Source organism: Oryctolagus cuniculus, chromosome 2 (genome assembly GCF_051225735.1).
Source record: "Oryctolagus cuniculus isolate XC-2025 breed Fujian yellow rabbit chromosome 2, ASM5122573v1, whole genome shotgun sequence".
In the NCBI taxonomy this organism is placed as follows: domain Eukaryota; kingdom Metazoa; phylum Chordata; class Mammalia; order Lagomorpha; family Leporidae; genus Oryctolagus; species Oryctolagus cuniculus.
In genome coordinates this window covers 81,968,021-81,982,235 of record NC_142868.1, presented here as the reverse complement: position 1 = coordinate 81,982,235, position 14,215 = coordinate 81,968,021, and the positions used below count along the sequence as shown (strand labels likewise).

General features: G+C 50.0%; 1 long non-coding RNA gene across 1 annotated transcript; it reads right to left on the bottom strand.

The window, feature by feature from the left end:
* Positions 1-2,933: 2,933 nt before the first annotated feature.
* On the bottom strand, positions 2,934-3,945 carry LOC149127861 (uncharacterized). Its single transcript, XR_016229997.1, has 2 exons — positions 3,798-3,945; positions 2,934-3,506 (listed from the first exon to the last, which is right to left on the bottom strand). It is a non-coding gene; the product is annotated as an uncharacterized LOC149127861 (long non-coding RNA).
* Positions 3,946-14,215: the final 10,270 nt, after the last annotated feature.

Sequence of the window (14,215 nt, the reverse complement as noted above, 5' to 3'; positions counted from 1 at the left end):
GCACCCCCAAGAGAAAGCGGGAGGCACAGGCGTGGACCCCGCTGGCCAGCACTGGGAGGGCCCTTGAGCAAGGATGCAGCCAGGCAGCCAGGACGGATCAAGGCAGCAGACGGCCTGGGAATGATGCCCGCTGGGGAGCTGATGAGCCAGTGTGCCGTGGCCGCCCCGTTTCTGTGTGGTCAGCCAGGTGAGGTCTGTCTCTGGCAGGAGATGACTACCGCCAACTGCTGACTGTGGAGGGAAAGGCAGAGTAGATGGCGTCTCATGGCCTGGCTGATCTTCATCCAAGGGCAGAGCCAGTCTCTCTCTCTTCCCTTTCTTTCTTTCTTTCTTTCTTTCTTTCTTTCTTTCTTTCTTTCTTTCTTTCTTTCTTTCTTTCTTTCTTTCTTTCTTTCTTTCTTTCTTTCTTTCTTTCTTTCTTTCTTTCTTTCTTTCTTTCTTTCCTTTCTTTCTTTCTTTCTTTCTTTCTTTCTTTCTTTCTTTCTTTCTTTCTTTTAATTTATTTGACAGGTAGAGTTATACAGTGAGAGAGAGAGAGACAGAGAGAAAGGTCTTCCTTCCGTTGGTTCACTCCCCAAATGGCCGCCATGGCCAGGGCTGCGCTGATCCGAAGCCAGGAGCCAGGTGCTTCCTCCTGGTCTCCCATGCAAGTGCAGGGCCCAAGCACTTGGGCCATCCTCCACTGCACTCCCGGGCCACAGCAGAGAGCTGGCCTGGAAGAGGGGCAACCGGGACAGAATCCAATGCCCCAACCGGGACTAGAACCCGGTGCCCATATGGGATGCCGGCGCTGCAGGCAGAGGATTAACCTAGTGAGCCATGGTGCCGGCCCCATGGGCAGAGCCAGTTTCTGACGAGACTGGGGCCAGGCTGCCTTGTTCCATGATCCCATGAGCTGTTGGTATATATGGCATCCTTGGTCCCACCGTTGTCTGTGTTTCCAGACAAATCTTTCACATCCCCTTCTCTCTCCGGGGTATTTAAAATCTTTCTAGGCCTCACACCACCTAACTTTTGGGTTCTCTCAAATTCTAATAATTCATAATTTGCTTGTGAAATTGGCTATCCATTCAATTTACAATTGCCACGATTTGGCAGTAGTCAGCTGGCAGCCTTGGGAATTCTTGTGCAGTGAGGAAATGTAATCTAACGTACAAATTGTTTTCAGAGGTCATAAAACTTTATGGATTATAAATTTAACAATGAAGGAAGTTGACATAGTGTTATTTTACTTAATATTTACCAATTTGTTTTCTTTAAGTGTTGAGGTCAAATTTTCTTCGGCACACACAGATTACCAAAATCCTTACACCCAATTTTACCAGGAATCTAAGAGTACCTTCAAAAGTTCATAGAAAATAGAATTAAAAGATAAGTTCATTTTTGTGCAAAAATGTTTTGAAATTCATGCCTACAAGAGGTCTTCAAAAAGTTCATGGAAAATGTGCATTATGGAAAAAATCTATGAATGCATTAAAAAAGTGTTTGCACCAAAACAGACTCCATTTTCCCTTGAACTCCACGAACACTTTGAAGTTCCCTCACACACACGTTGTTGGGTTTGCTACTTGTTGCAGTGAGGGGAAACTCACATGGGGGAGCCCTGGGGCATCCCAACCTGAGGGTGTTAGGGAGGACCTATGGTAGACAGGGCTTGGGTGAGGGGATCTGGGGGGAATTCAGGGAAGTGAGGCTTTGCTCTGGACTGGATGCCTTTGTAGGAGGGCACACCAGTGGAGGTTAATGCAGTAAGGGACAGAGCAGCTGTTTGGTGCATTTCATCTTAGACAAGATTCCAGTGCTGTCTGGGTTTTGGCATGATTACAGAGGGGTCTCTTTTTTCATCTTGGTTGGACGTGGTAACACAGCGGCCTTGTCTGATGTTGGTTTTTTGTGAAATGGTTTACGTTCAACTGGAGGACATGGAGGCCCAGCGCACAGCCTCAGGCTGGCTCCTGGTTGTCAGGGGTGGCTTTTTGGTTTTCAAAGTAAACTTTTTTTTCAGGATTCCAGCCTTTTGTGGGCCCCTGAAGAGCATCCAAGCTGTAGGCACCCCAGTGGTGGTCCCCGCAGGATGAAATGGCTTTGCCTCCAGCGCTGGCTCCCAGAGGGCGCTGAGGCTCTCCGTGAGTGAGGAGGTGCTTCATCCTTCGGGGGAGAAGAGGTGGGAGGCCCCGCTGTGGCACACCTGCAGCCGGCAGGCAGAAATGGGCGCTGCTGGCGTTCTGGGTGCTGGGGAAGGTGTGCGGGCCTGGCGGAGGCCTGGAACACCTGGTGGGAATTTAACTGAAGCTGGCATGCGGCTAAGCTCTTTACAGCCCAGGACAAGCTTGTCCCTGCCTTACTGTGCTTTGTTTAGAAAGGGAACAAAGTCCAGGAGGTTTCTCCAAGACACAGAGCAAGGCCAGAACCTCACCCAGTCCACGATCTCCTGTTCTTGCTCTTCACTGCCTCCCCCCACCTTTAGAACTAGAAACTGTGTTGTTTACCCCATGTGCTGTCACCTGTTTCCACCCTCCATTGTTTATTTGGAAACTTTTAAGCCTCCAGAAGAGTTGAAAGAATGAACCCAGTGTATGCTTTACCCAGATTTCACCAACTGTTACCATTTTCTACCTTCTGTCTGCTGTACCATTGAGAGTAAGTTTAGATATCCTGATATTTTGCCCCTGAGTACATAAGCAGGTGTCTCCAGAGCAGGGTGTTACTGTCCTACGTAGCACACTCCTATGGAGGTAGGTGTGCATGTGAGTGAGTGTGTGAGTCTACAGCACAAAGACCTTTCTGAGCCGTTTGAGACTATGCAACGTGATGCACCATCACTCTAAATGTTTTAGTGTGTGTTTTCTACAAACAAGGATGTTCTCTCCAGAACTACAATTCAGTCATCAGGCCATGAACAGGGATGTTACTACTACTAATGCCATTTGAGGTTTTTTTTAAGGTTTATTTATTTATTTGAAAGGCAGAGTTACTGAGAGAGAAAGATGGGGAGAGACAGAGAGAGGTCTTCCATCCACTTGCCCACTCCCCAAATAGCCGCAACTGCCAGGATTGGGTCAGGCTGAAGCCAGGAGCGTTTAACACCCAACTCACAAAATTCCTGACACTGTCACAGGCTGAGTCCAGCACACCCCTGGGAGAAACTTCACAAACCGTGACATCACAGGCGAGTAGCCAAGCGAGAGTGCCCAGAGGTGAGTCGTTTCATTGAGGTCACATCTCAGAGTGAGACACAGGGGAAACAGGATGCAGGCAACCGGAGGGAGCAGTGAGGATGCGCCCAGGGGCCAGGAGCTGCAGGCTGCACCCCGCTCCCCACTTCTCACCCAGGGCTGGTGACCTCATGGTTTCCTGGAGGGGCTGCATTCGTGTTTGCTTGAATTAGGCTGACGTCCCTCCAAGGCGAGTTAGCCTCGTTGTGTGTAAGTAAATATGGGAGCCCCCAGTGTGTGTAATGTTACGAAAGGGCATGGCTTCCTTTGGTAGCATGTCCTTCAGAGGCCCTATGGCCTAGAGTGGACACACGCCTGTATTAGTCACGTGTTGTTAAGGCCCTGGCAACTCGGCCTGTGCTGCCCATCCTCTCCTGGCACGTCCTATAGGCAGGGAGTGACTGGCCTGCGAGTGTGTCTTTCACGCACACACCAACCAATCCGCGGCCCTCATCCTCGCCACCTCCTCCTCAGGCTGTCACACTCCGCACCGGGATTCCCTTGCCAGAGTCCACAAGCAGGGCCAGCCTCTGCCCCTCGGAGCCTGCTCAATTCATAGCATTCTAAATCTGCTCACCCCACCTTGCCTGGTCCTTGGTGAGGGAACCGCGGTCACGGCTCTTGCCTGCATTTTCCCCATCGCTCCCTCGGCCTCTGTGCCTCTTCTCTTGGGAACGGCCAGTAGCAAACCATCTTCTCAATGGCATGATATCTGAGCTTTTGCCTTGGCTGTCACTGAAAAACAGCCAAGCCACATACTAAAGCAATGTGCTTCTCCACTGGACCCATGAAGAAAATGATACTAAAGGAAATACATACAGAAATGGATGTTCCTTTTAATTCATTTAAAGTATTTTTGCAATTTCAGGAAAGTGTTCTAACCAGTAACATAGTTTTTTTTTTTTTTTTTAAATAAGACTACTTGTCAAGTTTGACAAGTATGCATGCAGATACATGAACATTTATAGCTTTTTTAAAAAAAGATTTATTTATTTATTTGAAAGGCAGAATTATAGAATAAGAGGGAGATACAGAGAGAGACATCTTCCATCTGCTGGTTCGCTCCCCAAATGGCTGCAACTACTGGAGCTGGGCTGGGTCAAAGCCAGCAGCCAGGAGCTTCTTCTGGGTCTCCCACACGGGTGCAGGGGCCCAAGGACTTGGGCCATCTTCTACTGCTTTCCCAGGCACATTAGCCAAGAGCAGGATTGGAAGTGGAGCAGCCAGGACTCGAACCAGTGCCTGCTTGGGATGCTGGCATTGACATCACAGGTGATGGCTTTATCCACTATGCCACAACACTGGCCCCCGAGCGCTTGTATCCTGACTGACTTGCTGATGGATGGGCCTGTTAAACTCCAGTGCTACTGTGGGGCTGATCCCCTAGGACGCATTCACTGGAACTGTTAGGTAGGAAGTCAGTTATGAGCTTATGTGTGTGTGACATAAAGGCCTAACATTATGGATCTATAACGGTGTTATTTTATTAAGAAGCTATCAGGGGCATGAAACCACTGCTGGCCTACACTTGTCTGTCGCTCCCCGTCTTCGTGGAGGAACGACACAGGACCCTGCGCTGTTCTTTCGTCTGCTCGGCCCTCCCCGGGTTTGCTGCTGGTTCTTCCCGGGTTGGCTACCGACCCTTCCACCTCCGTGGAAGGGCGGTTCCCCCTGGCCGCTTTCCCCACTTCCGCGGGGGAGCGGCACACCGCCGGCCGGCTCTCTCGGGGGCTGCTCAGATGTTCCTTCAGATAGATGTTCCTGGTGCATGTTGTCTCTCTCCTCCTTTATAGTCCTCTCCACCAATTCCAACTCTGCTACCCACAAGCCGAGTACGCTGCTCTCCTCCAATCAGGAGTAAGTCCTACAGTTTATTGGTTGAACTGGAGGCAGCTGCGTAGAAGCTGTTTCCTCCTCTCCCAGCGCCATATTGTGGGAGAGCAGATGCATAGAATAAGTCTTAATTCCAGTAACTTAGTCTAGTCCGAGTTGCTCCCAGTTGCTCCCCACACTTGTCCCTCGGGGATAGGTATGCCAAGATTGCCAATTCAGGTGAGAACAAGGAACAGAGGGAGGTGGAGATACAGAAGAACCATTTCCCAGTGACTTTAGCTAATGGATTTACCAAAATCGCATGGGCAGCCTCTGAGACCTGGGATAAGCCCGGATTACAAAGCTCACCATCCCACAGGCGAGCCTCCCCCTCCTGCAACGAGAGTGTAGGGTTTAGGCAAGGGGCGGGGAGGACGCAGGAGCGTGGGCAGAGTCTGACAGCTTAGTCACTTGAGCTGCTCTGCAGAGGATGTTCCAGGAAAGCGTCCCTCCTACCCAGAGGAGGCCCAGATCACCAGACAAGGAGAGGCATGAGACACCGGTGTGAGTCAGACTTTTCCGCAAAAAGCTATGAAGCCGTGGACTGCAAACAGGAAGTGGGCCCCCTGCTTCCCCTTTTCTACGTCCGGCCACTCCCCTGGGCCCTGCTGTAGAGTTCCGGGTAAACCGCTGCTCAGGGCGACCGTTTCTTTAGGGAACTCTGCCCTCCCCCGCCTCCTTGACTTGTCACCCGGAAGTAAAGCTTCCCTGCCGGCTGATTATTCAGCGACACCGCAAGCAGATGGGGTGCGTGCGCCTGCCCACACTACCGGCCGGCAAGTCAGCTCGCCCTGGGTTCTACCCAGTGCTTCTGGGCTCCCACAGGGACCTCGTGACCCATGCCCTTCTCCTCCTCCTGGTTCCTGGCCTGCCATGGAGGTTTCCACCGCGTCTGCTGTGAACCAGGGAGGCACTGCCTCTGGGGCTCCTGACGCCTGAGGGCTTCCTCTCCTGTCCCTGTCACACGGATGCAAAGGCTCTTAGCAGCAACGTCGCTGTTCTTACGCTGCTGCAGAGAGTGGCAGTCCTATGGGAGCCTCGGAGTGAGCTCGGTTTCCTGTCCTCCTTCATTGTAGTCCCCTTCCCTCGAGGGCTAACCGGGGCAGCCTGTGGAGTAGACACTAGGAGCGCTGGGTCATCCTTCCATGCTCGGGCCGATCTGCTGTCCTTGAGTCAAACTCTGGGGCCTCTGTCTTTCCTAGGATGAGTTTTTGGTGTTTTTTTTTTTTTTTTTTTTTTTTCCACAAGGGCTCCTTGGTTTCTTGGTTTGGAAAGAAATGACCAGCCGAGAAGAAGCACAGGCTACTTACACAGAGCTGTACAGCCCAGGGATCCTCCACCAGCACTTCTGGCAGAGTCACATGCAGGGAGAAGAACAGGAGGGTTTGTACTGGAACCAGGGAAGGCGTGAGGAATGTCCTTATTAGAGGCTCTGAGCACGAAGACGCTGTGGACCAGCTCACTGGAAGAAAGACCCTGTGTGTTGGCCATGTGCTGAGAATCGGCTTTCTCTGCTTGGTTCTGCGTGGGAAGCAGGGATAGAAACGTAGCAAATCTGTCAGGTGTTAACCAAGTCCTGACTGCATGGGGTCAAGTGTTCAGGAGTTCCTGCGTGGCTTCCGGGGCTGGCAGTTAGAGACAACTAACAGCAAGTTAGAGGACCAGTTTCCTGCAAGGCTGACTTACAGGTGACAAGGGCTTCCTGGCGGGTTAACAGAGGCGATGAGTTATTTTCCTGGGCTGCTTGTTGTCGGTGGTAGGTCAGAGCTGTTTGGATATATGGTCCTGCCATTGTCCATTCGGATGTTCAGTGTGTCAGTCAATTAACAGCTGACGGACCTCTCCTTACTTCCCTGCTTGTGTGTGTTAGAGCTTCCCAGAGAAAGAGGACCCATAGCGTATGCATATGTATAGAAAGAGGTTTGTTAGGAGGAATTGACTTCTGTGATAATGGAGACTGACAAGTCCAAGATGGTGGAGACCCAAGAGGACCAAAATCACATCCCAGTTGGAATCCGAAGGCTGCCATAGACCAGGAAGAACCAGCCTTGCTGCTATAGTTCTGCTACGGAGTGCTCTCTTGTTTGGAAGACAGTGTTTGTATTCAGGCCTGCATCTGATTGAATGAGACTCACCCCACTGTGGAGAACAGTGTGCTTTACTCCACTCCACTGATGTAGATATCAGTTGCCATCAAAACACCCTCACGGACACCCAGAACAGTGCTCAACCAACCGTCTGGGCACCTCTGGATTCAATCCAATCGACACAGGAAATTGATCCTCACATCCGTTCCTCCTTGTCCGCAGATCCTTCTAGAAGTATACGAATCCCCAGGGGAACTGGCTTCCTTTCCAGCTGCACCCATGTTTCAGCGTTAGCCAACAAAGTAGCCCACGGTCTCGGCTGTGGTCGACTGTTCCAGAAGCTCACGCGGAGCCCCCTCTGTAATTAGGGCGGGATCGTGAGCACAGCTGCCCACTGTGGCCCCCACTGCACCTGGGGGAGAGGAGGAGAGGCAGCCTCATTCAGGCATAGACAAGAGCGAAGCCTCCACACTGAAGGGGTGACGATATGACACGTGCCTGCCTGCGAGGAGACTTTGAAAAGTGTCTTCCCCATTGGCTGGCGGCCTCCTGTCCTGTCTCTGGAAGATCTGAGCCTGTCCTCACAGTAGTGAGGTCGGCATTGGGAAACCTGTTGGGATTCCTCAGAAGCCTGTGGCTCAGGGAGGCTCCCTGGGGCTCAGTGTTGAGCAGAGTGGTCCAGGTCCCGTATACCCTGATCTGCTGGGACCGATGAGAGAGACAGAGACAGGACTTTTTTTTTTTTTTTTTTTGACAAACAGAGTTATAGACAGTGAGAGAAAGAGACAGAGAGAAAGGTCTTCCTTCGTAGGTTCACCCCCCAAATGGCCGCTACAGCCAGGGCACTGTGCTGGCCTGAAGCCAGGAGCCAAGTGCCTTTTCCTGGTCTCTCATGCGGGTGCAGGGCCCAAGCACTTGGGCCATCCTCCACTGCCCTCCCGGGCTTCAGCAGAGAGCTGGACTGGAAGAGGAGCAACTGGGACAGAATCCAGCGCCCCAACCGGGACTAGAACCCAGGGTGCCGGCACCGCATGTGGAGGATTAGCCAAGTGAGCTGCGGCGCTGGCCGAGACCCGGCATCTTAAGGCAGGCAGGCAGCTAGGGTTGCAGTGCGACACGTTACCTACAACAAGATCGCTCCTTTTTAAAACTCACAATTTGAGCTCTTACCAGGTCATTCGATCTTTCCTTTGATGTAAGTTGTGGAGTCTTATCAATCATATTCATAGCAGATTTAAAATGTAACTGCTCTTTGCACTCATGTATGCAATCCAGCCTGGATCAGCTCATCTGTTGTAAGGATTTCTCTCATTGGATTCAAAGCTAAGCTTTTTCTCTTTCTTTCTTCCCCCTTTCCTTTTTTTTTTAAATTTTCATTTTTCCTTTCCTTCTGTCTTTATTCACTTACAGCTCTTAATCCAAAAATGTAAACAGTGTGTCAATAATGGGGGACATAGAGATGAATGAGAAGCCATTCTTACTTTTGAGATAATCCATGTTTAGTGGGAGAAATAGGAATCAAAACAGATCTTTAAATGTACGGTGGTAAAAACTCCACTGAACAATTCTGCAGAAACTGAGGCAGAACCCTCATGTTCTGCAGGTTCTTGAATGATGAGTTGGGGTTTTCTAGAAACCTTCAGGGTCTAAAGATGGGGAAAGTGTCCCAGAGAAGGGGACAGCACGATGATGGTCGAGCAGGGACTCCTACACAGATCCAAGACAACGTGTGTCCTGGGATGGTGCTATGAACCTCCTCTATGACATCCAAATCCTGCCTCGCCAAGCAAGAATCCTTGTTCTCTTTTCCGTCTTCCCAGAAGCCTCTCTCCAGCCGCCCTCCGCCTTGCTAACACTTGGGCTGATGCCCTTGTCCTCGGAAGTGTCTTTCTGATGCATGGCAGCCTGCTTCTGTGGGCACAGCTGACCTTGGCCCTGTCCAGCTCTTCATCTTCAGCGCGGGGCTCACGGCAGTGAGTGATCCTCTGATGCATTCTTCTGACCCAGAAAGAGCTGCAGCAGGAGCCAGCTCCCGTCTGAGGTTTGAGTGAAATATCGAGCCGTGACTCACCGTTACTCAGAACGCTGTCAGTCCATAAATTGAAAGCAACTCCATTTCCTCTGCTTTTGAGCAAATCGAGCTGGTTGGTGCGTCTAGAATGGAACAGTCAGGTGGGATAGCAAGTTTGGGCTTGCGCAGGTTCACTTCCCATTAGCGCGGGGACAGAGTGCGTCTGCCTTGGCGCACCTATGTAAATCGGCATGCTGACGTCCTTTGGGAGAAGTGGGAGTGGGAAAAATCAGTAGCACTGCCAATAATATGGGTGAAGGATGCAAACAGCAGATGGAAGCAGTGCTTTTGGCTAGCAGAAATAGGAAACTGCTGCTGGGTCGTCTGCCTGCTACAGCGCTGGCCTGTTAGCTGTCATTAGCCCTTATCCAGGAAACAATTTGCATCTGTTGAAATCCTTATAAAATTGGATTTCTGCCCACAGAACCAGCCTTCTGGTTTTTCTTGGTGATTAAAGAGAAAGTGGCCTTTGAGCTACTCTTTGTGGGCAGAAATGCTGTGGTCTGGCTTGGGAGGCAGAAGGTAGGGCCGGTTCCTACAACACAGCCGTGGGATCCCGTTATCAGAGAGGAAAGGCCATGCCGTGTCATCTCCCACCGGACAGACTCCACCAGCCCCCAGAGCTGGGGATTGCACAGTTTGTTTTCTTTCTTTTGTTTCTTTTTAAAAAGATTTGTTTATGTATTTGAAAGGCAGTCACAGAGGGTGTGTGTGTGTGTGGCGTGGGGGGGTGGGGGGGTGGGGGTGGGGGGGGTAGGGAGATCTTCCATCTGATGGTTCACTTTCCAAATTGCCACAGCAGCAGAGCCTGGGCCAGGCCAAAGCCAGGAGCCTAGAACTCCACCCAGGTCTCCCATGGGGGTGGCAGGGACCTAAGCACTTGGGCCTTCTGCTGCTTTCCCAGATGCATTAGGAGGGAGCTGGATCAGGAGCGGAACATCCAGGAACTTGAACTGATGCTCATATGGGCTGCCCAGCGTCTCAGGAGGTGGCTTAACCCACCGCGCCAGAACACCAGCTGGTTGCAGTTTCTATTAGGCGTAAACAAGCTCCCAGATAAATCCTTTCCAGGGACTGCATCATCTTCAAGTTTAGCATTTCTTTGTGTTTTTCCTTTGGTTGTTCCCAGTCTTAAGGTGGCTCCAAGAAGCAGGGGTGTTCTGGAGATTTAGACTCCGGGTGTGAGCCTTCCAGTTCAGGGGTACGATCCATATGCGACAGGTCACCCTGTGGGACGACTGTGTTCCTAAATCCCCCTTTTGCTTCTGTCTGTACCTGAAATCCTGCGGGTCAGTCTGAATCGCCTTCCTTTTGCTTGGATCATTTGAATCTTGAATTTTCCCTTTTCAAAAATCGTCTGTTCTATTGTAAGAAGCCCCAGATCGGAGATTTCCTAAATTGGGTTTTTGCCTCTTTTGGAATGTGTGTCTGAGCTCTGCTTACCAACACTTCTGAGCTGCAGGTCCCCCCCTCCACCACCCCGCTCTCTCACAGCGTTATCATGAGACTGTAAAGTACCATAATAGGAGGAATGTCGAGAGCTTTTATAACTGGATCATGAAAGACATTTGAAAGAGCGTCACTTGTGCATCTGCATTATGGTTACAACTTCCACAACCTCTGTCTTCTCTTCTGTTTGACGCAGGACTCTCTGGGGTTTAATCTCCACTTAAAATTCCGAGACCAGAACGTTATGATGAGTTAAGATCACTCTATCACCTGTTGAGATCCACTCCCTAAAATAAGGTCTCTCTTTCCCCTTCAGCCTACGATCATGTTCTTCCACTTTGCTGACCCATACCCGTAGGATGTCCTTGTCTGTAACACGTGTGTTAGGACCTCTTCCCTCTGCCTGTGTGACGCGATATTTGTCCTGGAGTTTTTTTTTTTTTTTTAACTTTTATTTAGTAAATAAATTTCCAAAGTACAGTTTATGGATTACAATGGCTTCCCCCCCCCCCATAACTTCTCTCCCACTCGCACCCCTCCCATCTCCTGCTCCCTCTCCCATTCCATTCACATCGATTCATTTTTAATTATCTTTATATACAGAAGATCGATTTAGTATATACTAAGTACAGATTTCATCAGTTTGCACCCACACAGAACATAAAGTGTAAAATACTGTTTCAGTACTAGTTATAGCATTATTGTCCTGGAGTTTTAACTTTCTCTCCAGTCAGTGCAGCTGCAGGTTTCACCCCTATGGATGTACTGATGCCATTGTTTTAGACTATTCCTTTTGGGTTCTGTTTTCCCCTAGCGTATAGGTGCCTCGAGGGAAGGCATGGAAGGGTCTTCATTTTTCGTATCTCTGCTTCCTGGTCCGTGCTGGGTGCTGGTAAATGCTTGTTGAGCTGTACTAGTAAATTTGATTGTGATCTGATTATAGCCAGCTGTGAGTTAGGTGGTAGAAGCTACATGTAGGGGCCGGCGTTGTGGCATAGTGAGTTAAGCCACTGCCTGTGAAGCCAGCATCTCATGTGGGCACCGGTTCTAGTCCTGGCTGCTTCACTTCCAATCTAGCTCCCTACTAATGCACCTGGGAAAGTAGCAGAAGATGGCCCAAGGTACTGGGCCCCTGTACCCACATAGGAGACCATGTAGGAAGAAGCTCCTGGCTTTAGCCTGGCGCAACCCCAGCTTTTTCAGCCACCTGTGGAGTGAATCAGTGGATGGAAATCTCTCTCTCTCTCTCTCTCTCTCTCCCTCTATTTCTATAACTCTGCCTTTCAGATAAATAAATAAGTTTTTTTTTTTAAAAAAATGGATGCTAAATGTAGCTTTAAGTAGAACTATGCATATTCTCTTCTGAACTTCTAGTTATTTTGCAAAAACAAATGTGGCAGTTGCAGTCCCTGCTGCCGGAGACCCCTGCATTGTCTGCCTCTGTTCTGATTCTCATATCCCTTATGTGCCCTGTATGACCTCATAGACTCAGAATGGTATAAGCCGTTCTCCTTGCCTTACTGGGACACAGGATTCTGAGCTGGTCATGTATTTTCCCTAGCCACACTGGCAGGTAGTTGTGGCTGTATGCCCAAGTTGTGAGGCTCATGAGGCCTCCGTGCCCTCTTTCACGTTCCAAACATCTAGGATGGCAGAGCAAAGAAACATGTCCCTGAGACATCACAGAGAGGCTTGACCTCTGTGTGAGTCAAGGTACTGGCATCGCCGTCTCAGGTCTACGTTAGAAGCCAGACTTACTTTTGCCTAATGTGAGGGCCGTGGAGACTGTCTGGTTTTGTTTCTTGTCCTACAGATGAGTAACTGAGATCCAGAGTGGCCAGCTCATTTCCAGAGTGTGATGCTGAGGCCCCTGAGACTCCAAGGCCAAGGCCAAGGTCCAGTGGTGACAGTGAGGAGCACACGTGGAGCTTCATGCAGGAACAGTCTCCAAGGCAGGTGCGAGTGGAGACAACTCCACTGCTCAGCATCCTGCCGAACAGGCCTGGGTGGGCTGGGCAGGGAGTAGCACAGCCATACACAGCACAGCTCCAGAGGCCATGTGCTTTGCTGATGGCAGGATTAGGAGCCAGTAACTGGGAGTGGAAACTCTATTTCCCGGGTTATTTGATGTATACAAGGCCACTTCAAAAACTTTCTGGAAAAATATAGTGAAAAGGTGTTTGTTTGGGGGCAAAAAAATTTTTGAAATCCATGTGGAATTCATTTATTTATTTTTAAATATTTATTTTTTTCAAAGATTTGTTTATTTATTTGAAAGTCAGAGTTACACATAGAGAGAAGGAGAGGCAGAGAGAGAGAGAGAGAGGTCGTCCATCCATTGGTTCACTCCCCAAATGGCCACAATGGCTGGAATGAGTTGATCTGAAGCCAGGAACCAAGAGCCTCCTCCAGGCCTACCACGCGGATGCAGGGACCTAAGTGTTTGGGCCAACTTCCACTGCCCTCCCAGGTGCATCAGCAGGGCGCTGGGTGGAAAGAGGAGCAGCTGGAATATAAACTGGCACCCGTATGGGATGCCAGTGCTGCTGGCGGGGGCTTAGCGGACTAAGCCACAGTGCTGGCCCCTTTGTAGAGTTATTATTTTTAAATTATTTTATTTATTTGAAAGACAGTTACAGAGAGAGGTAGAGAGAGAGAGAGAGAGGGAGAGAGAGGTCTTCCATTCTACTAAGTTCACTCCCCAAATGACTGTGACGGCCAAAGCTGAGCTGATCCAAAGTAAGGAGCTAGGAGCTTCTTCCAGGTCTCCCACGTGGGTGCAGGGGCCCAAGGACTTGGGCATCTTCTACTGCTTTCCCAGGCCATAGCAGAGAGCTGGATCTGAAGAGGAGCAACCGGGACTAGAACCAGTGCCCATATGGGATGCTGGTGTTACAGGCTGGGGCTTTAACCCACTGTGTCACAGTGCTGGCCCCTGTAGAGTTTTTTATACCTTTTGAAGATCCTTCTGTATACAGGCCAACAATGGTCCTTGGAGAGAAATGTAAGCAGATCCTACATCTTTCCTAGGAGTAAAATAGGTTTTCTAATACCATTGAAGTAAGGAAGGCTGCTGAACAGAGGGGTGTCCTGGGTCGGGTGTTTTTGCCCACACAGGAGGCGAATAAGAGGAGGACTCTGCCTCTGCTGGGGTCCTGCCACCAGTGTGGGGTAGGACACACCAGCAGTCCCACTGTAGCAAGGACACGGAGACAAGCACTTTCATCAGGGTGGGATCTATGGAGGATCTTTTATAAATTGCTGATTTTGTATAGAAAAGAGAGAGAGGCCCCATCACAAAATTGTATACTAATAGTAGAGAGGCCCCATCACAAAATTGTGTACTAATAGTAGGCTGTATGCCTATCGAGTTAAAAATGCTAAAGGCGGACCAGCTAGCTGGTCAGACAGAAAGACACAGTGGTCTGCGGTGGAAGCTGTGGAATCTTGACCATCAACTTGAGGCCTCGGTGACTCACTGAGCCCTCTGCATCTGGACTCTCCCCGTGGTGGCTCCTTTG